This window comes from Acinonyx jubatus, chromosome D4 (assembly GCF_027475565.1).
Source record: "Acinonyx jubatus isolate Ajub_Pintada_27869175 chromosome D4, VMU_Ajub_asm_v1.0, whole genome shotgun sequence".
Lineage (NCBI taxonomy): Eukaryota > Metazoa > Chordata > Mammalia > Carnivora > Felidae > Acinonyx > Acinonyx jubatus.
Window position 1 is genome coordinate 31,201,446 of NC_069391.1, and position 25,087 is coordinate 31,226,532.

Below are 25,087 nucleotides of genomic sequence, written 5' to 3' on the forward strand. Positions count from 1 at the left end.
TATGGAGCTTAAAAAAAAAATAAAAAAAAAACTCTTTCCCATTACAATCAACCACTAAAGGATTCTGCAAGGGAAATGCACTCAAATGAATTAGTTGTATAACTGTTACTCTTTCATTAAAATGATTTAATAGTTCTACAAATGTCATGGCATTAGCATTTTATGCAAAGCTATAAAACAGTAGCAAGTAAAAAATCAACTGCCTTTAAAAGTCAGCACTTTTGGACTATGTTTATGAGACTACACGGTCACTTTGTGATATGAAATGGCAGCATTGCTAAGATAAATATTGCTTGCTGGCCAGTTTTATTTTGGGCAGAAGGCCATTAAAGGAAGGAGGCTGCCGAATTCATATTTCATTTGGATGGGCTTCAACAATTCATGTACATTGGCTTAATTCATCTAAGGAAAAGAGAAGCTTTTTGGAGTATCTCCTTAAGAGATTATTTAATTACATATTCCTACAAAGTTTAAACTACTCCTTTCAGGGCAGGCAATCTAAAAACATATTTATAGGCAGGTGATAGGCAGACATGTGATGGCAAAACAAACGACTTCCAGAAAGACAAAGGTGCTGACTCTGTTCACAGTCTATCCTTAATCCACTGTATCTCTAAATAGGTATTAGATGTTTTCCATCCTCATTAGAGTATGGTAGATGATGTTCATATTTTTCATTAGTTTCCAAAACTATTCCTTAAGCAAAATTTTGATAACAATTGTCAACACACTTAGGCTGGATAGTAGCCCACGAAGTTTAACTTATTAACTGCACATTAGCCAACTGCTAAAGTTTAATAGTAACAAGTACCTAGTGGTATGGCTGGCATTCAGATTAAAAATAAAGGTTTGGAAAAAATATATAGGAAGGAAGGAAGGGAGGGGTGGTAGGGAGAGACAGAAAGAAAAAGGTAGGTAGGTTTGGACTGTCATAATTTTGAGTGTCAGTGGGTAAGATTTAAGTGGTTAGAACACTGTCAATGGTCCTTCAGTAGCTGATGCCACATGAGAGACTAGCTAACAAAAATGAGCAGGTAACAAAATAAGTCTCTTTTCTGTGTTATTGGCCTTCTTTGGCTAACATGTTCAATAACATGTAATGAAAGGAGATAGCATGATGCAGTGGGAGAACACTGAATTTGGAATATTAAGGTCTGGGTTAAAATCCTAGCTTGATCTTAGGAATTCAAATAGCTTGTTTTTAAACTAGGAGCCTGGATTGGATGACATCTAAGATGGTGGACCAAATGGTATGGGGAAGGAGAGCACCCTATTACCACACAACAACGACAGGCCACTAGTGGCTTACCAACAATTATCAAGAGTAGGGGCGCCTGGGTGGCTCAGTCGGTTGGGCATCCGACTTCAGCTCAGGTCATGATCTCGCGGTTCATGAGTTCGAGCCCTGCATCCAGCTCTGTGCTGCCAGCTCAGAGCCTGGAGCCTGCTTCGGGTTCTGTGTCTCCCTCTCTCTGCCCCATGCCCACTCATGCTCTGTCTCTCTCTGTCTTAAAAATAAATAAAGCATTAAAAAAAAAAGAGTAGTCAGAGGGTATAGGTAAACTCTGTGTGGCTCCTTAATATCTACCTAATTGAACTGATGTGGAAGTTTGGCCACAATGGATTGGAAGTGGGTTTTTCAAGCTCCTGTATGATCTCATTCCAATAGTAAGACAGTTTCATTTATTATCTTAAACTTCTAAATGTTATGTTAGCCTAATCACTTTTAAACTTTTTCTTTAATATTTATTTATTTTTGAGAGAGAAAGCAGGAGCGGGGGGGGGGCAGAAAAAGAGGGGGACAGAAAATCCAAAGCAGGCTGCACACTGACAGCAGAGAGCCCAATGCAGTGCTCACACTTACAAACCATGAGATCACGACCAGAGTCAAAGTCACACACTTAACCAACTGAGCCACCCAGGCACCCCAGTCTTTTAAAATTCTATATTCTAATTACAATTATTAACTCCCACCAATATCTCTGTTTTTTATTATTAAAGTCTCCTCAAATTTAAAGGCAGGTAAACTGAAGCAGGAAATAAGGATGCAGTGAGTGAGTGTGAGAAACTGAGAGGTCTTCATGAGATCGACCCTAACTCTGGGTTCTAACTGTGGGACCTTTGATTATTACTGGATGCTTTATTTTTTTTTTTATTTTAGAGAGAGAAAGCACACAAGCTGAGGAGAGAGGCAGAGGGAAGGAGAGAGGGAGAGGGAGAGGGAGAGAGAGACAGAGAGAGAGAGAGACAGAGAGAGAGAGAGAGAGAGAGAGAGAGAGAGAGAGAGAGACTCTTAAGCAGGCTCCATGCTCAGCACAGAGCCCGACACTGGGCTCAATCCCACGACCCTGGGATCATGACCAAGCTGAAATCAAGAGTTGGACGCTCAACTGATTGAGCTACCCAGGTGCCTCTGATTTTTACTCGAAGCTTTAAGTGGAAGTCCCACCATATTGAGTCTTTCCCACTGCTATATGAATACATTTAATTTTGCTTTCTAAATCAAAAATGCAAGTAGTGAGAAAGCATATAGTAAATGTCTAAATATCTATTGCAGACTTTGGGATTCAGAAGGTAGTAGATAACATAATCCCTGACCTCAAGAAGTTTACAGTCTATACTGGATATTTACCCAAAAAATATAAAAACACTAATTCAAAGGGATACATGCACCCCTCTGTTTATAGAAGCATTATATACAGTAGCCAAATTATGGTAGCAGCCCAAGTGTCCATCGATAGATGAATCGATAAGAAAGACGTGGTGGATAGACAGATAGATACAGAGACATAGATAGATACAGATATAGATGGCCACCAAAAAAGAATGAAATCTTACCATTTGCAACAACCTGGATGGAGCTAGAGAGTGTAAAGCTAAGCAAAATAAGTCAGAGAAAAAGACAAATACCATATGATTTCACTCATATGTGGAATTTAAGAAGCAAAACAAATGAGCCAAAGGAAGAAAAAAAGGGAGAGAGACAAACCAAGAAACAGACTCTAACTATAGAGAACAAACTGGTAGTTGCCAGAAAGGAGGTGGGCGGGGATGGGTGAAAGAGGTGAAGGGGGTTAAGAGTACACTTACCATGATGAGCAATGAGTAATGTATGGAACTGTCGAATCACTATATTGTACACCTGAAACTAATATAACACTGTATGTTAACCATACTGAAATTAAAATTTTAAAAATAAAAAGTAAAGTTTACAGTCTGATTAGAGATAAAAATGAAAAGTCAGTTATGTGCAGTAATTTTCAAAATACAGTTTGTAAAAATTATTCAGGAACTTTAAGGATGCAGATTTCCAGGCTGCAGACCTAGACCCAGGGACTCCAACAAGACAGTATTTCTGGGGTGTGTTCAGTAACTGAACTGAGTAACTTTAGTAACTGAGTGCTGCATTTTTAACAGTATCCAAATAGGTGATTCTAACTAATCCACATGGTCAGGCAACCACACACTGAAAAACACCGCTGAGTAGAAGCTCAGGCTCCAGAGTCAAATAGTCTGGGTCTTACCAGTTTCCAGCTGTGCGACCTTGATTAAGTTACTCGGTTCTCCATGCTTTAACGTTCTCATCTATAAAATGAAGATAATAATAGCACCTGTGTCTTTAGATGGTGGTAACACTGGCACCCAGTAAGCACTTAGTAAAAGTTGTTCTTGTTTTTGTTATCATTAATATTATTATAACACTAGAAACTGATCAAGTGCTAATTGGCCTGACATTGTTCCCAGAATTCAATGATAAAAAAAGAGTTCTGACTAAGGGTAGGAAACACTTTAAGGAAGAAGAGAGAGTTGAATCACATCTTAAAATCAGTGAAACGTTTGGATTATCAGAGAAAATAAGAAATTCTGGGTATAAGGAACATACTCAGCAAATTATCAAGGAAGGTGAGAATAAGGTGTGTGAAAACAGGGAGGGGAAGTAGCCCCTGAAGCGGAGGGTTGAAATGGGGAAAAGTGGGAGGTAAGTAGCCAGAATACTTAAAGCTCAGCAAGCCTCAAGTCCCCCCTTCTTTTTATTTTAGATACCTGTTTTAAGAGGCAGCTACATTAGAGACAGGCCCCCGCTTTAAGAAACAGGATATAAAAGATCCATTTATAATAAATTTCCTTTTTACAAAAATAATCCCTATTTACAAAATAAGTTATCACGCAGAACCTTAATTCACTGTCTGCATTAAGGTTTAAGACACATTTCATTCACTAAAAATAAACAATTCAACATTCCAATAAAGGGCAATGAGCTTTTTCTGAAATCAACAGACTATTTTATTTAATTTCGGGAACCTCAGACCCCAGCACAAGGCCAGGAACATGAGAATAGCTCTAAAACCAAATAGTTGCTCAACTGTATATATATATATATATATATATATATATATATATATATATATCAAATAGTTATGATATAAAATAGGATACACATTTTTAAAAAGTTTCTCTCCTTTTGAAAGCTGCCACATCCATTTATTGTTCACATTCCCACGTGAGGCTACTGCTTTAAAAATGCAACCAGATTCATTGTTTTCATTTATACTGAGTGTCCATAACTATGTAAGGAGCAATAAATTAAATTAAATATTGTACATGTCAATAGTCAATCTGGATAATTCAATTGAAAATACACTGAACTCTTATTTGACTTCACAGGAATTTAAGTAACTTCATTAAATTTGTAATTTAGTGGATGAAAAGAAAAGCACAGTGCACTGAGGCACTAACAGCCTCCCCTTGTTTCTTCTTTCCTTGGGTTTCTGTGTACACAGATCCTTAGAGGTTTACTTACAGGTACAACTTGATCCTCCAGGAAATGTCCATCAAACATCTCTAAACCCCCAGAATGGAAGTATCCCCTACTGGTTCTATTGCCCAAGGAATTTTTTTTTTGATTTAGGATATTCCAACTTTTCTGTTTTTATCTTAGGAAAACATCAATGGAGCATACGGGATAGTTCATTTTTTTTCTTTGACTCCTCAAATGATGTCTTGAAACTTATGACCATACCGCACTCAAAACATATCCACCACAAAGGATACAAAAATACTGATTCAAAGGGACACATGCATCCCAATGTTTATAACAGCATTATCATCAACAGCCAAACTATGGAAAGAGCCCAAATGTTCACTGACTGATGAACGAATAAAAAAGATGTGATATGTATGTATGCATGTATGAATACACACACACACACACACACACACACACACACACACACACTGGACTATTACTCAGCCATCAAAAAGAATGAAATCTTGCCATTTGCAATGACATGGATGGAGCTAGAGTGTATTATGTTAAACAAAATAAGTCAGAGAAAGAAAACTAACATGATTTCACTGATATGTGGAATTTAGGGAACAAAACAGATCAACACAGGTGAAAGAAAAAAGAGAGGGAGGCAAACCACGAGAGAGACTCTTAACTACAGAGAACAAACTGAGGGCTGCTGGAGGGGAAATGGGCAGGAGGATGGGCTAAATGCACGATGGGTATTAAGGACATTGGTTGTGATGAGTACTGGGTGTTATATGTAAATGATGAATCACTAAGTTCTCCTGAAACTAATATTAAACTATATGTTAAATAACTAGAATTTAAATAAAAACTTGAAACATTAGGGGAAAAAAAAACCCATATGGGCCAGAAGTTCATGAGGGTGTCACACTTCACTTTCATAGATGCCATCCATGTCCTGCAGACAGGGCAGCTGTGTTTATCACCTATAAAGCACAAACTAAATGTAGATTATGGAACTATGTCACTGAGGAATCAGTAACCAAGGCAAGGAGAGATGTCCATGTCGGTTATTAAGATATCCATTACAGTGGAAAGACTTGCTTTACAAAAGAACCACAACAGAAAAATGGGAATTTATCAGAAGTGATACTTTTACATTGCTATGCCCATAATTCCTACAATGAAAATACCCCACTAATACAATTTGTAATCTTTGATGAACTAGAAAATGTCTTTGTTCCCACTACCATTCACTTCCTGTTTTTGTGAACTGGGGATAAAATGACCAACTTAAGCTTCACTTCACTAATTTGATTCCAGTTAATGCCCCAAGGGGAGCTATCAGCATGTCTCTTCCAATTGCCTCCTAGGGAACAAGAGAGAAATATTTGGCCTATTAAAAACAATGGACACATTCACTTCTGTACTGGCCTGATGGGGACCCTGTGCTTCCGTTTACAACTGCCAGGTTCATTCAGCTCTTTGATTACCTTCTATCAGTGTGTTCACAACCAATTCAAACCAATAGTGGGAGACAATTAAATTCACTGAAAGAGCAGTTTTTATGGTCACACCTGCCTAATGTCACCCAGTCTTTTTTCATGCACATGTAATTAATACTGTTCAATGCCAATAACTCAGACTTCCAGCAATATAGAGTATGGTGGAAAGAACTCTGTTACTACCAGGGAGTGAGCCAGGCCTGGGTTTGTGTTCCAGCTGATACACTTAGTACCCGTCTGCCATTTCAAATACTGTGACTCAATATACCTTAAATAGTCATGCTCTCTTCTAAAATAAACAGAATGATGAAAGAATAGCAAGAAATATAATGATTACACTTGCTTTTGTATTAATAGTTACTGTCACTTGAAGCACTGTCACTGAAAGTCACTGCTTTTCAATATAGGCAGGGGCAGAGTAGCACTTTGAACTAGACATCTGTTCTTCAAAGACTCATTTGAATCATCTCTCTTATAAAAGATGAGCATGTACCTCTGCTCTGGCAGAAGAATATAATAGAAACATTTGTGCCTTACTAAGTCAGACCCCTTATAATACCCATTGGCAACTGGGCTGGTTTCTAGGAGAAAAGGTGAACCAATCTGCAGAAGGGTCTGATACACTCAAACCCTGTTCCCTGATTCAAAGTCAGGAAGATCAATGATGGCAGACCAGGGTGGTCCAGAATAAGACCCACAGGAAAAAAAGGCAAGCCCTCTAGAATAAAACTGTCTGTGGAAAGGTTAGCAATCCGAGCTCAAAGGCCTGAGATTCAGAAGTCAGGGGGCATGGAAATAACAATGCAGACCTAGAAGTCTCTCAGGACCCATACATCCAAGCACAATGTTGTGTTAGAGGACATTTGACTATAGACTAAAGAACATATGAGTATGGACTTAAGTATGATCTTGGAGCTCAACCGTAAGGCACCACAGTGGTTGGCACATGAGTCTGGACCACTGTCATATTGCAAAGGGAAACATCAATATTCATGGGATACTAGAGCACGCAGCTTCAACAGCAGTGCTAGGAGTTAATAGAAAGCAATGACCAAGACTTCTCGTTTCCCTCTAATTCTGGCATTAGAAGAAGAAATAACCTTAATTTCAAGAAGGTAAGCCTTTGGTAAGCCTTTGGAAAAACACTGGACATCTTTCTACTAGAATATCTGGGGTCTGAAATAATTAACCTGACAAAATAATGACCATATTTGTACCCTAAATTAATAAAGTAAGTTACAATGGTTACACTGCTACAAAGGCAGGATCTACACAGCCCAACTGGAGAAAGGAGCAAGCACTGGCCTGTTGAAGAAGCTATGCCAGCAACAAATATACAACAATCTCCCAGCAGCATAGAACTGCCACCTTCTAAACCCATACATTTAGTTTATTATCTCCTTTGTTAGATTGCCAGTTAAGGTGGAAATCTGGGCATATCCCATTCCCAATGCCAATGTAGATTACTTAAAAATTGTTAATAGTATGAAAAGTATATGACATCTTCACACAAGAAACACTGATGTATGCAAAGGGAACGAGACGGAAGGGAAGGCTGACCATTCCCATGACTTCTCTCATGTGCTGGATGAATTTACTTAACAAGTAAGTGGAAGAGAGCTCAACAGAACCCACTGAAAAGGATAAGCAATTGAGGGAGGCAAAAGTGGTCTTGTGGGGTCATCGTACATCACATTTAACTCCCATCTGAGCCTTTAGAAAAAGCATGGGTGCTAGAGACCACATCAAGACAGGACTCTGGGAGGGACTTACTCCTCCCAGCTCTCATCTAGGGGACTACTATGCTTGCCCTTGTACAGGGGCACTGCCATGACTAGCTCATTTTGCCACACATAAAAATATGGAATTGCCCATATTGAAGTCTGATTGCCACAACAAACATGGAAAAAAATGCTGGTTCTAGCTCTGATTCTTTCCCTACTAGAATGCTAAATCTTTAAACTAATTGGTAGCTTAAAGCTCCAGACAACCTAACATTTTCATTTTCTCTTTCTTCTTTATTTATGTCTGAAATATTTAAACAAGGATCCATATTCCCTCCATTAGACCCACTTCAACTCCCAGCAGATCACAGGTATTGACATTCTTCTGTAGGAAAAGCAAACAGGGGGAAAAAATCAGCAAACATGTAAAGTTATAAAATAAATCAAATTAAGGAGAAGGAACCACCTGAGGAATCAGAGCAAGTATGAAATATGTTTGAAATATGTGACCACCAGAAACAAGAGAGAATTTTAGGCATTTCCCAATACACATTCTCAAAAGATGAGTTGAGAAAAATGTTCACACATACATGAAACCACAACAGACCCTTAAGAAGTCATGGGGTGCCTGGGTGGTTCACTTGGTTAAGTGTCCAACTTTTGATTTTGGCTCAGGTTATAATCTCACAATCTTGAGATCAAGCCCCGAGTTGGGTGTGGAGCCTGCTTAAGATATTCTCTCTCTCTCTCTCTCTCTCTCTCTCCCTCCCTCCCTCCAACTCTTCTCCCCTCTTGTGCACGTGTCCGTGCTCTCTATCTCAAAAAAAAAAAATTTTTTTTGAAAAGTCACAATAGCCTGATGTCAAAAAAAAGAAGAAAACAACACACACTGTAATGAAAACATGCAGTGAAAACACCACGATGGATATAAGGAGTAACTGATCAGATCCTTCTAAAATGGATTACAGGGCCCCTGGGTGGCTCAGACCAACTCTTGATTTCAGCTCAGGTCATATCTCAAGGTTTGTGAGCTCACGCCTCACATGGGGCTCTCCACTGGTGGTGCAGAGCCTGCTTGGGATTCTCTCTCCCTCTCTCTCGCTTCCCCTCCCCACTCACTTCCCCTCTCTCTCTCTCTCTCTCTTAAAATAAATAAACTTAAAAAAATGTAATCAGGATTATAGAAATAAGATTGTAGAATTCAAAATATTCTCCCACAAATTCAGGAGAAATTGATTAACAGGCTAATTTAATGAAAGAAAGGGTAAGATATATGGAGAGATTAGAATTTTATCTATGTCAGATGTAAAAACGGAGAAGAGAGAGAAGAAATAACTGTTTAAAATTAGAAGCAAATGTCTTAAGATGAAGAATTCATTTTGCAAATCCCAAAGCCTAAAAGAGTACTAGGCAAAATTATTTAGATGTAACCTAGATAAAATCTTGAAGTTCAAGACTTGTGAAAAAATATGCAAGAAAACAATCAGAAATAAAAGTGATGTGCGAAAGAGCAAATATCAGATTGGTCTCAATCTTTATGAACCGAATTTTGAAGGAAAAAGTATATCACATCTATTCAAGTAGTTATCTTCAAAGACAAAAAGAAATTTCAGAAATTTAAATATTCTGAAATTAAAACACTTATGTACTCTTCATGAAAAAAACATCTAGAGTATATATATAACTGAAAATGAAAGCAAAAATTCAAGAAAAGAAAAATTGATATTATAAAAGAAAGTAGTTAGTGAAATACAGTCTAGTTAACATTTGGACAAAAAATTAATGTAAATGTCAAATTATCATTAAAAGGCTGTATGTTGTCCAATGTAAAAATGATAATTGTTTAATAATCTGGATTTAAAACTCCAATTTACAACAAAGAGCAGCAAGTGGAGAGAGGAAGCAGGAAGTAAAGGCATAGTAAGTTTCCCAAAGAAAGGAGTGGGCTCAGAAGAGCCAATGTTGCTTTTCTCTTTGAACTCCTAGTTCAAAGTCATGTCAATAGCTTGAAATTGGCCTGGGGGGAAGCATTTACACCACCGAAATCAGCAAATATTACCAATAAGGCTTTTCTTTTTTCCTCAGAGAGCCACTATTGTCCCACAGGGTATAGTCAAATACCTAGTCTTTTTTTTTACTTTATATTTTTATAGTGTGGTAAAACACACATAACATAAAATTCACAATTTTAACCATTTTTAAGCATGCAATTCAGTGGCATTAAGTACTTTCACAATGCTGTACAACCACCATCACACCATTTAAGAAAGTCTTAAAGTAGTCATGTAACTTAAACTTACCAATCCGGCCAAAAGGACATGAAGTAAAAGGCAATTTCATCAGGAACTGAAAACCCAGTGTCTAGAGAATCAGACAACAGGATGGACTCAAGGCTGTGGGCAGTAAACAAATATCATGGAGCTGCATGGCTTTCCATTACAATGGCCATGGTCAGGAGCTGGGGTGGGAATTTTGCCTCCTTAATGCACCTAGCTAGGGACAGGGGTTGTAGAGGAGAAGATGTGGTCTCAAGAGATTCAGGCTGACTCTACATTTCAAACAGTCCCCTAACTTAGCCCTTTTATCTTTTGAATCAAACAAACCAGAAAGGTGCAAGAGTAGTTTCCAACATGGGCAATATACTGGAATCGCCAGATCAACTCTTAAAAAGCACTGATACCCAGGCCCACCCAGACCAATTGCAACAGAATCTGTGGGAATGTAGCCAGGACTGAGAACCACCAGTGTAAAGCCACAACTTTCAGTAAGGGACTGCAAACCTGCATGAGTCTGCATCAGGTAAGGGACTCCCCCCTCAACTGTAACTTACCTTGTGAACATCATTCCAGGGAGTCAGAAACCACAGAGGGAAAGAACATGAAATGGAAGGACACACAGTTCGTAAACTGAGCATCAAATTGAAAAGGAAAGCAATGGAGGCACCTCCCGAAGCACCACCTCAGCCAAGATTAAGCCAGTAATTTAAATCCAAACTAGAAATTGGCTAAATCTTCCATCGGTTTCATTTCTTCCACTCAGTTCTTTCTGTTTTTGGCTTTGTTTTCTCCCTAGAGGTGATCCCTGTGGATTGTGCCAAACAAGTCTATTCTGATCGATTCACTGCTATTAAGATATTTTCTAAGATTACCCAGCCTCTGTGGGATTATTCAGAGAATTTCCAATCCATTCAGAGGTAGCAAACCTATAAAATGCTGGAATGCATTATCAGAAGCCTGCTGTAAGATATCAGTTAATAATACATTGTCTTCCCACAAATGGGCTAGAAGGACAGAAGCCCTGAATAGCCCAGGATGTTACTGAAGTTGGTTTCAGCTGGCTGCCAATGCTTCTCAAAATAAATGTACAGCCCAGTCCACTTGAAAGATGAAACATTAGAAACAGGTCCTAGTCTGAGCTCTGTACTCTCCTTGAGAAGATGGAAAAGGAAAGTGAACCAGCAATAATTCTCCTAGAAAACAGAAGCCAATATGGGAAGCTTTGGCCAAACCTAGGCCAGCTGCTAGGTGGCACCAACTACCCTTGAAGTATTTATTACCAGATGAGACACTTGTTATGGGTTGCATTGTGTCTCCCAAAATGATGTTGAAGTCTTAATCCCTGGTACCTGTAAATGTGATCTTATTTGCAACTAGGGTCTTTGCAGATGATCAAGTTCAAGGCAAGGTCATTAGGATGGGACCTAATCCAATATGACTGGTGTCCTTATAAACCAGGGAAATTCTGATAAGGAGACAAACATTTACAGAGGGAGGATGACGTGAAGACACAGAGAGAACATCATCAGCAAGCTAAGGACCACCTGAGGCCACCAAAAGCTAAGAGAGCAGGCACTGAACAGAGACTCCCTCCTAGCTCTCAGAAGGAACCAACCCAGCTGACACCCTGATTTCTGACTTCTGGCCTCCAGAACGAAGATAATAAACCCCCGGGTCTAAGTGACCGGGTTTGTTGTACTTTGTTACAGCAGCCCCGGGAAACTAATACAATCATCAAAATACTGTATTGGTTTAAAACCTGGTGGACCATTCAAAACCAGACCACTAATCCAGAGGACTAGGTAAAAAGAGGCATTCAACATGTAATTTGAAGAAGGCAGGCACCAAACAGAAGTGATTAGAGAAAGCTAACAGGGTGGAGGAAACAGAACCAGGAGCAATCACAACACTGAAGAGGAAATTAGTTTCACTTCCTGAACATGGATTTAGAGGCCAGGTACTGCCCCAGGTGCTGGGGATTCGAGAGCAAATAAGAAGTTACTCATCATCTGCCCTGCTAGCCTTTTGTAGATATGGTGTGCCAAGATAGTAAGCAAAGCACTTTGGGATCAAAGGGGTGGGGAGGCTCACAGAGCAACCTGGGATTTGGGGAAGACTTCCTGGAAAATAGGATATCCAAGCTCAATCTTGAAGGATGAGAAATTGGCAGAATGGGCCAAAAGACGCCCATTTTCATAAAGAATCCAAGGGCCTCTTGATAGAGTGTCTAACAGGATGTGATTTTTTTTAAGAGGAAAGAGGCACAATCTTCACATACACATTTGAACATAAAACACCACGAGTTTGTCACCTTCAGAGCTGCAAAACACCCAAAGTAATAACCAGCAGAAACAGTCACCACATTATAAAGCAGAGGAAACTGTGACCAGTGGGAGAAACCGACCTCAGCATGTGGGGGTATGAGGGCAGGAGAAATAAAGGTACATGTGCCATGCTGTATTTGTTCATGATACATATGAGACACTCCACCTTTGAGAACTACCAGAAAAACATAGAGAACTTTGCAGGGACTCATGACAGCAAGTGAGAGCAAGTCAGAGAATCTACAGCAAAAATGAAAACAATAAGGATCCCATAGGGTTGTTGTAAGAAATGAAGAAAGAATAAGTAATATTTCAAAGCAATTGGGATATATCACCCCCACTCCATCTATCAGTGTTTGATCCTATCTTCATCTGTGTTTATCATCTTATGTTGTCATCATTATCACTTACCAATATTCATTTCTTGAAAGCAACCTATTTTGGGAATGATGGCTCTGTAACACGAATGAGACTGATTTAATGACTGGCAAGTAGCAATCTAATGGGGATCATGGTGGCTGCAAGCCTGAGCACAGACAGGAATGGCATGGACCTCCTTTCTGCTGCAGCGCTCGGCTAATTGGGTCTAATGGAGGAGCTGGAGGTATCCTCCTTACGTTTTCCTAATGATATTAATGTCTTCATGAGGTTAATGAAACTGCTAACATGGGCCGACTGTGAATGGTTTTGTGTATAATATAAAACCATGTATTCTGAGTCTTATCCAAACACTAGGGATTATTACTGTTGTGGCTCGTTTTCTCTATAAAATCAAGGATGGTTGGGGGGTGGGGGGGGCTTATTTTTCCTTCTAAGAGCCAGAATCAAAGACCACTAAGGATCTGATCTGATTCAGAAATTCCTAGACTGCTAGGTGGACACCATCTGGGGTGGGGGGAGGGCGGGGTGGGGGAGAGGGTGGTTAAAACTATAGCCCTGGTTTGGTCATATCCTTTATGGTCTCTACCACCCCCTGCTGGCCTGAAGAGGGAGGAGCGGATCTCCAGCACCCCCATGGGAGATGGAAAGCACCTGAAGACAAGATAAAATATAAACAGCTATTATTTACTATCACTTACTACGTGCTTTCTAATTTAATACTCACAACATTTCTGTGGGGTAGGTCTTGTTACTGCCATTTTACAGATGAAGAAACCTAGGTTCAACTAGTAAGCCAAGTTACCCAAGGACACAGAGCTTATAAGTGGCAGAACCAGGACAAGGTATAAATCTGTCTGGCTCACAACTGTCGTTACGCTCCCACCAGGGCATATAGTACAGTAAAAGTACCCATACTTCAAAACCAGATAAATCTGAATTTTGGTTTTTTTTATTTTTTTTAACATTTATTTATTTTTGAGAGAGAGACAGAGCGTGAGTGGGGTTGGGGCAGAGAGAGAGAGAGAGAGAGGGAGGGAGACACAGAATCTGAAGCAGGCTCCAGGCTCTGAACTCTGAGCTATCAGCACAGAGCCTGATGCGGGGCTCGAACTCATGAACCATGAGATCATGACCTGAGCTGAAGTCTGATGCTTAACCAACTGAGCCACCCAGGCGCCCGAAGTTTTGATTTTAATCCCCCAACTTAAGAGCTGTTTAACAAACTTTCAATAAGTTATTAAATCTATTTAAATTTGCTGAACTTGTTTTCTTTATCTGTATAATGTGAATCATACCTACCTTGGAGGATTGTTGTGAGGGTTAATAATAAAGTAAGCAAAAGATAGGACCTAGAGTACAGTGGCTGCCCAACAGATGGTGGGTCCTATTTGGGGCTAGAGATAGAAGGTGGACAAGCATCAGCCTTCCTGTGGCTCGGTGGCTGCTTCACTCAGGTCCCCAGGAGGTTTGTAACTCAAAGCTCAAAAAATACCAGAATGCTCAAGTAATGATGCCAATATATCTGAATGGCTCGTTAACACTTACAAATCACTTTTGTGTATATTTTATTTGATCTTCACAAATATGTAACTACAGATGCATAAATATGCCACAATTAATTGAAGAAATTCACAATATGCCCAGCATTACTCTAAGCATATAAAATACATTGTTGAATTTCACCTTCATAACAATCCCACAGGTTGGTATTATTTTTCCCATTGTCTACATGCAGAAACTGAGGATCAGAAAGGTCAAGTAACCACCCCAGAATCACACTGTACTAAGTAGCTGAGCTAAGACTTGAACACTGGCCAATCTGACCACAGAGCTCATTTCTCATAACCTTCAAGATACACTGCCTTCTTCTGAAGCAGGCAGGGCAAGTATTACATTTTTACTATACACATGGAGATATTCTGATTCGCATTAAGGTAAACAACTTGTTTTAGTACTCACAAGTTGTATTAGTGAAAATTAAGCCTGAATGGTGACCAGGGGTGTCATTTAGACATTGGCACAAGAAGGTTCCAGGTGTGTCAGGTTTGCAATGTGACATCTGGAGAAGAACCTTATGAAACTACTCATTATCCAAAAGTATTAACATCCAAAGATAAATTCATAATAATGGAAAAAAACCAATTATTCACTGAAACTGGAATGAGGAATGAGGCATGAAAAAAATATATTATCTCTTTGCAAATATGGCCCAGTACTTTTACTATAAATTAAAATCTATGATAAATTGCAAATAGATGGACATCTGCAGCAGAGATTAAATAACCAAAGAAAAACTACACATTTGGGGAATTTTAAGAACATGGAAACCACCTAAGAGAGATGGCTTTCCTTGCAGATTGTTTAGTGGATCCATTTCTTATCTAAAATCTTTTTTTTTATTTTTTTTTTTAACGTTTATTTATTTTTGAGACAGAGACAGAGCATGAACGGGGGAGGCTCAGAGAGAGAGGGAGACACAGAATCGGAAGCAGGCTCCAGGCTCTGGGCCATCATCAGCCCAGAGCCCGACGCGGGGCTCGAACTCACGGACCGTGAGATCGTGACCTGAGCTGAAGTCGGACGCTTAACCGACTGAGCCACCCAGGCGCCCCTAAAATCTTTTAAAGAACAATTGTGATGGCTCCCACTCACTAGCTCCTTTTGAATATGAAGGATTTTCTAAGAACTAGACGGTGAGGACAGGTACCTCCAGCAGTTAATACAGAAAATGCCATTGTCATAATGTCAGATACATAAGGACACCGGAACTCAGGGACTATAATACAGATATATAATGTCTACATACAAATTTATCAAGTTGTGAATACAAGTCTGAAACTTGTAACCATAACATATAGCAAATTAGAATGGAAAGGGAGGCCTTCATAAATATTAATTTCCCCATCTTTAAAAATGGCTTAGGTGTCTATATATCTCAAGATCAGCTTCGTATTTAAAATGAACAGTGAAAAGAGGGGCACCTTGGTGGCTCAGTCGGTTAAGCATCCGACTTTGGCTCAGGTCATGATTTCACAAAGAACTTGAGTTCAAGCCCTGCATTGGGCTCTGTGCTGACAGCTCAGAGCCTGGAGCCTGCTTCAGATTGATTCTGTGTCTCTCTGGAGCCTGCTTCGGATTCTGTGTCTCCCTCCCTTTCTCTCTGCCCCTCCCCTGCTCATGCTCTGTTTCTCTCTCTCTCAAAAATGAATAAACATCAAAAAAAATTTTAATGAACAGTGAAAAGAATGTAAATAATATATAAATATAAATAAATTAACATTTTGTTTCTTAAAAATTGTATATAAAGGAAAACACTTGTTAAATTACTGGAGATCTTGCTATTTAAAATAAACCTGTGGCTTCTCCCTTCCCTTTTATAAAGTGAAAATAACTTAATGTTCTTCAGTCCCTGTTGTTTTATTTTTAACTTTAACTTACGTTTTTCTTTTATTTTAAATATTTCTATTTCTTCAACAAAGGCTTTGAAGTCCAATAAATAAAGTGTATTAACTGAGAAATGTCTTCCTGAAACACAAACTTTCCTGCTTTGCAAGGGAAGCTACCCTTTCTGTGACCATAGCATGAATAAAGACACACTTGGACATTCAGCAACACTGAGCCAGGAAGTTGCCTACATCTCATAAACCACTATGAGGCACCACAACTTCAGAACAAGACAGAGAAATAACAAGTGTCCACAGTTAAGAAGGAAATCTCCTATCTATGGTGAGAGATGCTTTCATGTAGGGAGCAAAGGCAGTCTTGCCAACCAATGGACATCCCAAATTCCCAGCCTCTCCTCTCCACACCTGTAGCATCTCCTGACCAATGGAGAAGCATAATTTTATCCTATACACCTCCCTTCACAGGTTATTATTTCTGCTCTTTCCCATTCCTGTTGATTGTATCATGTATGTAAGACTTTCTTCTATCCCCAATAGTGAGTCTCTTGGCAAAGCTAAAGGCTCTTCTTTAGTTGTCTCTTGAGACGTATAGAAACTGGGAGTTGGGAAAGCTCTGTTGAGAAGAGCCAAAGCAGACCTAGGTGCTCTCCATACCTTGGGTTGGACCATGGCCCCTGAAGCAGGCAAATGGGCCCAGAGTGTCCATGTGTCAGAACAAAGCCTTATCTTCCTTCCAGCAAGGAAGCTTTCAAAACCCAGCCAGTACAGTAGCTGTTCACCAGACCAAAGTAAATGTCCAGCTTCAACTTCATATGTATGTATGTAGGAGGATAATTTTCACATTTTACTGTGTACTTTCGTCTGGGTGAATAAAATCTCTTCTAGAAAAGAAGGTTGGGGGAAAGGCTTTTATTTTCAGAAATTCTTAAAGGGTAAAATCTACCCACACAGCCTAGAGAAGGAAATCAATCAATCCGACACCAGAGCTAAGATTTCACTATATAGTAAGTGTGAGCTGGGAGGGAAGCATGGCAGGGATTCACTTGCCTCCTACATGGTCTCACTGGGAGCCAAGACTGCATTTCATAGTAGGACACTCCAGGCAGCCCTCTGTTCTGCCTCTGAACACAAGAAGTCTAACCCAGGAAGCAAGACACATCATTCTACAGCACCTTCCCGAGCTACAGTTTATAAAATGGAATTAGTGGTTTTTTCTAACTGTATAACATTGAATAAATGTTAATGAGTATTATTATTATCTGGAATAAATGCACTAGAACTTAAAAAGGAAATGTGCCAAGTTGTATGGTGCATTGTGAAGACTGGACCTAAATTTAGAAGACCTGGGCTCTTGCACTGCTATATACTACCATGTTCCCAGTGTTCTCTCTGGTTCTCAGTTTCCTCATCTGTAAAACACAGTGATTCAAAGTTGTGAATTGGCAGTCCCTAGAATGACTGCCCTGTTTCTCAAAAGTTTAATTTAATCATATTTAAATGGAGGACATGCTGTCCAGGCGGCCAGAGCCCCATCACTTTTTTTTCTCATAACTGATCCTCCTTTACACAGTTATGAAACCAACCTAGCCCTGAAAAATTTGGGCTAGAAATGCTAAAATCTCAAAGAATATTTCCCAGTCTTAAAAAAAAAGAAAAAAAAAAAAAACTACAGTGTTTTCACCTAAGCAGCCACAGCTAGTATTTCCTTGTTCCCTCCCTATTTGAATATCTCAGCTTGAGCTACATTTTGAAAATGAAGAGATAAAGGCAGTCCAGCACAAGGAAGGAAAGTATTGTAAAGTATGACACTGGGACGTGTCATGCCACATCATGGAGATGTAAGCAGTTGTGCATGACTATACAGAAGAGTGTAGGGGGAGAAGTAAAGGGAATAGAAAAATTGAGGTGCGATGCTTAGCAAGAGGCCAACACTGAAAAGAGTTGTGAGCTAGGCTGAAAACCCTGAACTCTGTCCCAAAAACTGAAAAGAGGTGGTGGGGGGAAGGGGAGAGGGAGGTCACTGAAGGTTTTTAACCTGTTGGATTTCTATTTTAAGCCTCTCTACTCGAGAGGCTGCATGGAAGACAGACAAGTACTTTCCCCCATCAGCATAAAGTACTTTCCCCATTAGTAAAATAAGTTGTGTAGAACAAGGGTTCACACTGCTGGCTGCATATTAGAATCACCTGAGAAACTTGTAAAAGCACTGCTAACCTAGCCTGATGCTAAGAGATTTTTATTTAGTTGAGGGGGTAGAAACAGGTACGATATTTTTTCTTAAATGCTAAAACCTTAAAGATTCTTCTTGCTCTGAAATTCTATCAACTGTATCAAAGGAGGTTCTTACCATTCAAAGTGAAGCGTGGTAAAAGCCACTTCCTTTATATCCTCAGACCCCAAATCTGGAACAACGTTGGGAAAGTACCTCCAAACAACTTATATCACTCTTCTTCTTTAAATTGGTTTAATCCTTGAGCGTATCAAGCTTCTCTCTGAAAAAGCACAGGATTATTTCAGAGAATGATTTCAAACTCCTATTTTAGAATTTCACACTGTTAAATCATTTAGAAGTGAAAGAATACCAGCACCTCCCAAATAAACGGAAAACTAAAATGAAATATAACAAAGTCTATTCACATCTTATAAGGGATTGTTTTTAATCAATCAGTCAATGAGAATATACATAAAACCTGAGTCTGTGTAATATTTCCCAAAATGAGTTACTCCAGCCTGGTAGGAAAGCAGCTCTCTACTCATTTTCTGCCTCTCTCTTCCCCTAGCTTGAACCTGAAGACATCTGCTTGTTTGCTTGCTTGCCAGTTTTCAAAGCTATTGAGCACTTCCTATGAGCCAAGCATTGTGCCAAGGACTTTACAAATATACATCACCATTTTATTAATGTAGAAACTGAAAAGAGGAAAAATAACTCCCTCAACAACACAGAGCTGGTAAGAAGCAATGCTAGAATTTGAACCCAAGTTCATCCTCCCAAACCCATGTGCTTCACCATCACCCTGCAGAGTACGGCCATTCCTCCCTACTCTCTAATGACATCTTGCCATCTACCCACACCCCCACACCCTCCCTGACCTGTGGATGATTCCACTTTGAGTCCACTCAAAGGATGTGAAGAGGTAAATTAAGAATAGACACACATATAACCCAGATCATCTGATCCTCTCTCAGGGGGTGATCCCTCAGAATGCTGAAGCAGGGTGCCCTCTGCTGTTAAAGATGATGTAGATGTGGGTTAAGAACCGAGGGCCAGGAAGATTCAGAGGGCCTCCTTAAAATAAGGAGACCAAAGCTTGAGATGAATTTGTCCCTTATAAACAAACAACTGTACCTCCTGCTCACAAAGAAAACGCTTCTGCTCCATGGGTCTATCCCCAAAAAAAGCCTTCAACTAAAAGAAGCAAGACTTCCATGTCAGTTTTCAAAATTTTGTCCAAATTCAAGGCACAGAATCATTACAGTGGTCCTGAAATCAGCCTCCAGTCCTCTGGTTTGATGTTATTTTCCTGTGTTCAGGCTGTTCACATTAAACGGAAGCTGTGACCTCTATGGCTACCGCCCTCTTCTAAGTGCGATTGTGAGAAGGAATGTCTCCTTATATTAGCCATTAAAATGATGCTGAACTTGCTGCTAAAAATCCACAGCCTTGGATGCTTTCTTTCTTTACTCAGAAATTATAAAACATTTAGGGACCCCTGGGGCAAGTTAATCATAAAATATTCAGCAACATCTGTGCCCTATTATTTACTGACAGACTAAGCCCAGAAAATATGGCGCCTATATCGCCGGCTGCCCTTCATCACGTGGGCGCGCACACGGTGGCTGGAGGCGCTGTTCTGCAGTCCTTTGCCTCTTTCTCACTCAGCCCTTCTCCCCAGCACCTCAGTCATGGGCTACCAGTACAAGCCGAAGATTAGAGTCTCCCCAGGCAAAGCAATTTCTAACAAATGGCTCCCGGTCCTGCGGGTCTAGGGCTGTGTGCCTCGCCTCAGGAATTTACCCAGGTGAGTGGCAGGAAGATTCGGTCACAGCCTGTGCAGGGAACTGCAGTGACCCCGGTGAGAGCGCCCCCTGGAGTCTGTGCACATGCGCGCACATGCGCAAGCTTCAGGCTGCTCTGCCCCAGAAACAGAATCCCATAGGAAGGGTTACAGACTAGAGGTTAAGGCACTTGCATTCTGTCAAGCAGTCAATAAACGCACAATCAACACCTTCTCTGTGCCGGGTGCAGTGCTGGGCTCTGGCTTCTGGTCCTGACTGTGCTGCCTTGTGACCCTAATACCGTGATCCTCAGTGTGGGTTTCAGGATGGAGGGTGAGGGGAACAAGATAGCCACGTGGAGCGCTGTTGTAAACTACACGGCCCTTCTTATTACCAAATTCTGATAAACAGCTCCCCTCTCCACCACACTCCCCTCCCATTCCCAGCTGCATTTTTATTTTGGAAAAAGTTCCTCACAGTATATAGCTGGTCCCTTCAAGAACTATGAATTAGATCCTTTGTAAGCAGAGTGACCATACATACACCCAATTTGTCCAGGACAGTTCCAATTGACATCTGTTCTCCTATTTTATTAATAACATCCTTTTTCCCTCTCAGAGGTGTCCCAGTTTAGGAATGTACTTTATATGGTCACCCTTTATAAGGGCCTTTCCAGATTTAATGTGACTTTCACACACCCATACCAAAGATTTCAGGGCTTCTAGAAACTTCCCCACAAAAATCTCCCTAACTATATTTTAAGAGTCCCAACTGAGAAGTCTCATCACATTGTGTTTCTATCAGACAACATTGCTATAGACCCTTGCTGCTTAAAGTGTCCTTCACAGACCAACAACTTGAATACCACCTGGAAGCTATTAGAAAACAGGATCTCAGGCCCCATCACAGGTCCACTGAATTAGAATCTGCAGTTAAACAATATCCCCAGGTGATTCATCTCTACACTGAAGTTTGAAAAGTACATAGGACTGGAATAGACATTTTTCCAAAGAAGACATACAGATGGTAAACAGACACTTGAAGAGATGCTCAACATCACTCATCATCATGGAAATACAAGTCAAAACCACAATGAGATATCACCTTACACCTGTCAGAATAGATAGACTCAAAAAGAAATAACACGTGTTGGTGAGAAAGGAGAAAAAAGAAAATGGGAGAAAAAGGAACCCTCATGCACTGCTGGTGGGAATGTAAACTGGTGCAGCTACTGTGGAAAATAACATGGAAGTTCCTCAAAAAATAAAAATAGAAATACCATATGATCCAGAGGTACTATATAATACCAATTCTACTATTTACCCAAAGAAAACAAAAACACTAATTCAAAAAGATATATGCACCCCTATATGTATTGCAGCATTATTTACAATAGCCAAGACCTGGAAGCAACCCAAGTGTCCACTGATAGATGAAGGGATAAAGAAAATGTAATATATGTGTACACACACACACACACACGTATATATTACTCAGCCATTTAAAAAAAAATGAGATCTTGCCATTTGCAACAACATGGATGGACCTAGAGAATATTATGCTAAGTGAAATAAGTGTGACAAATACCATATGATTTCACTTATATGTGGAACCTAAAAAACAACATGAACAAACAAAGCAGAAATAGACCCATAAATACAGAGAACTGATGGCTGCCAGAGGGGAGTGGGATGGGGAGTGGGGGATGGGGAAAATGGGTGAAGGTGAGTGGGAAATACAGGCTTCCAGTTATGGAATGAAAAAGTCGTGAGGATGAAGGGTACAGCATAGAGAATATAGTTAGTGGTACTATAATAGCTTTGAATGTTGACAGATGGTAGCTACATTTCTGGTGAGCACAGGATAATGTTTAGAATTGTCAAATCACTGTGCTGTACACCGGAAACTAATGTAACATTGTGTGTCAACTACAATTTTAAAAATCTCATTACATTAAAAAATTTTTGAAAAGCACAGTTCAGGGGTCAAATTTTTTTCTTTAAAAGGCTGGATCATGTGGTGCTGAGTGGTTCAGTCAGTTAAGTGGTCGATTCTGGATTTCCACTCAGGTCTGAGCTCACAATTCCTGAGTGTCGGGCTCTGCGCTCAAGGAGCCTGCTTCAGATCCTCTGACTCCCTCTTCTGGCTCTCCCCCACTTGTGCACACGTGCGCACGCGCGCGCTCTCTCTCTCTCAAAAATAAACGTTAAAAAAAATTTTTTTAATAAAAGGCTGGATCATAAATAATTCAGGCTTTATGGGTGATACATTCTCTATCACAACTGCTAAACTCTGTCATTGTATTATATATAAGTGAATGTGTGTGGCTGTGTTCCCTTGAAACTATTTACTGGAGCACCTGGGTGGCTCAGTCGGTTGAGCCACCGGCTTCAGCTCAGGTCATGATCTCACAGTTTGAGTTCAAGCCCCACGTTGGGCTCTGTGCTGATAGCACAGAGCCTGCCTCCGATTCTGTGTCTCCCTCTCTCTCTGTTCCTCCCCCACTTGTGCTCTGTCTCTCTGTCTCTGTCTCTCTCTCTCTCAAAAATAAATAAACATTAAAAAAAATTTTTTAAAAAGAAACTATTTGCTGAAACAGGCCATATATTTACTATGGGCTAGACCAGTGGTTTCTCAAATGTTAGTATTCATTAGCATCACTCTGGGAACCTGTTAAAACTTGCTTGCTCATCCTTGCCCTCAGTTTCTGATCAGGTTTAAGCAAGGGTCTGGGAATTTGCATTTCAAGCAAGCTTCCAGGTGATGCCAAAGCTGCTGGACCAGAGACCACAACTTGAGAATCACGACTCTAGAGTTGTGATTTTCAACTCTAGCTGTACGTTAGAGTTATTCAGGAGTCTTTTGAAAAATACCCAAGCCTGGGTCGGGCCCTGGCAGCATTGATACTTTTTAAAAGCTCCCTAGGTAATTTGAAAGTGCATCCCAGTATGTGCACATTACAAAATTACCTTCTATTCCCTAAATGACAATGGCAAAGCATTAGGAAGACAGAAATGTTAATGAACCAATTTACAACTATCTGTGAAAAACCTGCACCTTAACACACAAAGACAAGAATTTTACAAGAGGATTTCTTCTTAAGACTCTCAAATTGGTAAAACCTACAATGTGACTAAGCACAATTTAACACTTTCAGGTTGTTTGGGGAGGTTTTTTTTTTTATTATTTATTTTTAGGGGGGAGGGGCAGAGAGAGGGAGACAGAGAATCCCAAGCAGGCTTTGTGCTGCAGGGCTCAATCTCACAAAGCTTGAGATCATGACCTGAGCAGAAATGAAAAGTTGTATGCTCAATGGGCTGAGCCACTCAGGCACCCCTGGGGAGTTATTTTTAAGTGAACAGAAAGAAACATAGGTTATCAGGATTTCCTTCCCATGCTGTTATGGTATTCCATTTCACAAATAAACAACAGCAAGTACCAAGACTTGACTCCTAGTTCTGAGCTTGCAAGTCAACCAGCTGTGTGACCTTGGATAAGTCTCTTGAGCGTGTGCTTTCTTGACTGTAAAATGAGAGGGTTTGGCTTGTGTCCCCTCCTGCTCTACATGTTTTTGCTAAAGCAAAAAACATGATTTGCATTTTATGAATCACGACTTTCTGTAAACATTTCAAGATTTTTCTCTCTGGCAGTAGCAGCGGGTATTGTGTCCATAGGATCAAGCCAAGAGTGAAAGCAACTGCTTATACAGAGATGCCCTGCATGTGATTTTTGTTTATGCGGTAGCAAATCCTGAGCACCATGGAACTTGCCATCTTGGTGGACCACCCTTAGAAATCAGAATCATGGCCAGGGTCAGTATCAGGTGGAGATTTCACCAATTGTGCCAAGCTCTCACCTACTTTGAATAGTGATATTGATGCATGGGAAGAAAGGAGAATGAATAATCTTAACCATGGACAAAGAGAATAAAAACTGTCTTAGGATATAGGAGGCTTTATCCTTGGGCTGAGGAAAGAACAGAACAGATGCAAGAGAAGTCAACAGAGATATCTCAGCAACTGTATGAGAATAGTGGTCACGTGGGAAATGACAATTGCTACATTCAGTGGGAGAGGGAATAACAACACTCATGTGAACCAGAGGAAAATAGAAAGAAAGGCGGTAGTCATATGTATGACTTCCTGCATCTATGTTTCAGGGCTAAGTCTCTTGAAAATAGTCCAAATGCCCTTAGAAAGTCCTGTAAGTGCACAGTAATAAGATCAATTCTGATGCTTTGGGAAAACCCAGTGAACAAAGGTGCCCCTGCTACTAGACAGACAGACTTTGGACATTAGGAGTCATAATTTCTATACGGGCTTTTAAGGAAGACATTTTATTAACTTACTTCACTAGATGTCCTTTCAACTGAATAGTCTTTTCTGTATCATACACGATGGGAACCAGTTTTCCAATTAGATATTTAACTTTTACTACTCTAAATAATCTCAATTTAACAAGGAATTAATTAAATGGATATAGTGAAAAAGCAAGTGGAATGATCACTAACAGCAATCTTGTAATTCCATCTTTTATCAACAACGTGTGAATCAGTATTGGTTAAGCCAGTCTCTTTCTTCCCATGAAGTCCTCTCTGGATTCATAAAGTAGAAACTTTCACCAACACATCCACCCTCTTGAGGAACTTCCATCAACAACTCCACCCTCTTGCTCTTCGGGAAGAGAGGAGAAGCAACTTATCTGATTGTTGAATTGGGATAAAA

At 40.0% G+C, this 25,087-nt stretch overlaps 1 protein-coding gene across 3 annotated transcripts in view; it reads right to left on the bottom strand.

The window, feature by feature from the left end:
- Nucleotides 1-25,087, bottom strand: part of PLPPR1 (phospholipid phosphatase related 1) — a 590,773-nt gene that overhangs the window by 511,060 nt on the left and 54,626 nt on the right. For all 3 annotated transcript variants that reach the window (XM_027039558.2, XM_053204867.1, XM_053204866.1), the window contains exon 2: nucleotides 18,715-18,859. The gene's annotated coding sequence lies outside the window, so the exon portion shown is untranslated. The remainder of the gene's footprint in view (nucleotides 1-18,714; nucleotides 18,860-25,087) is intronic.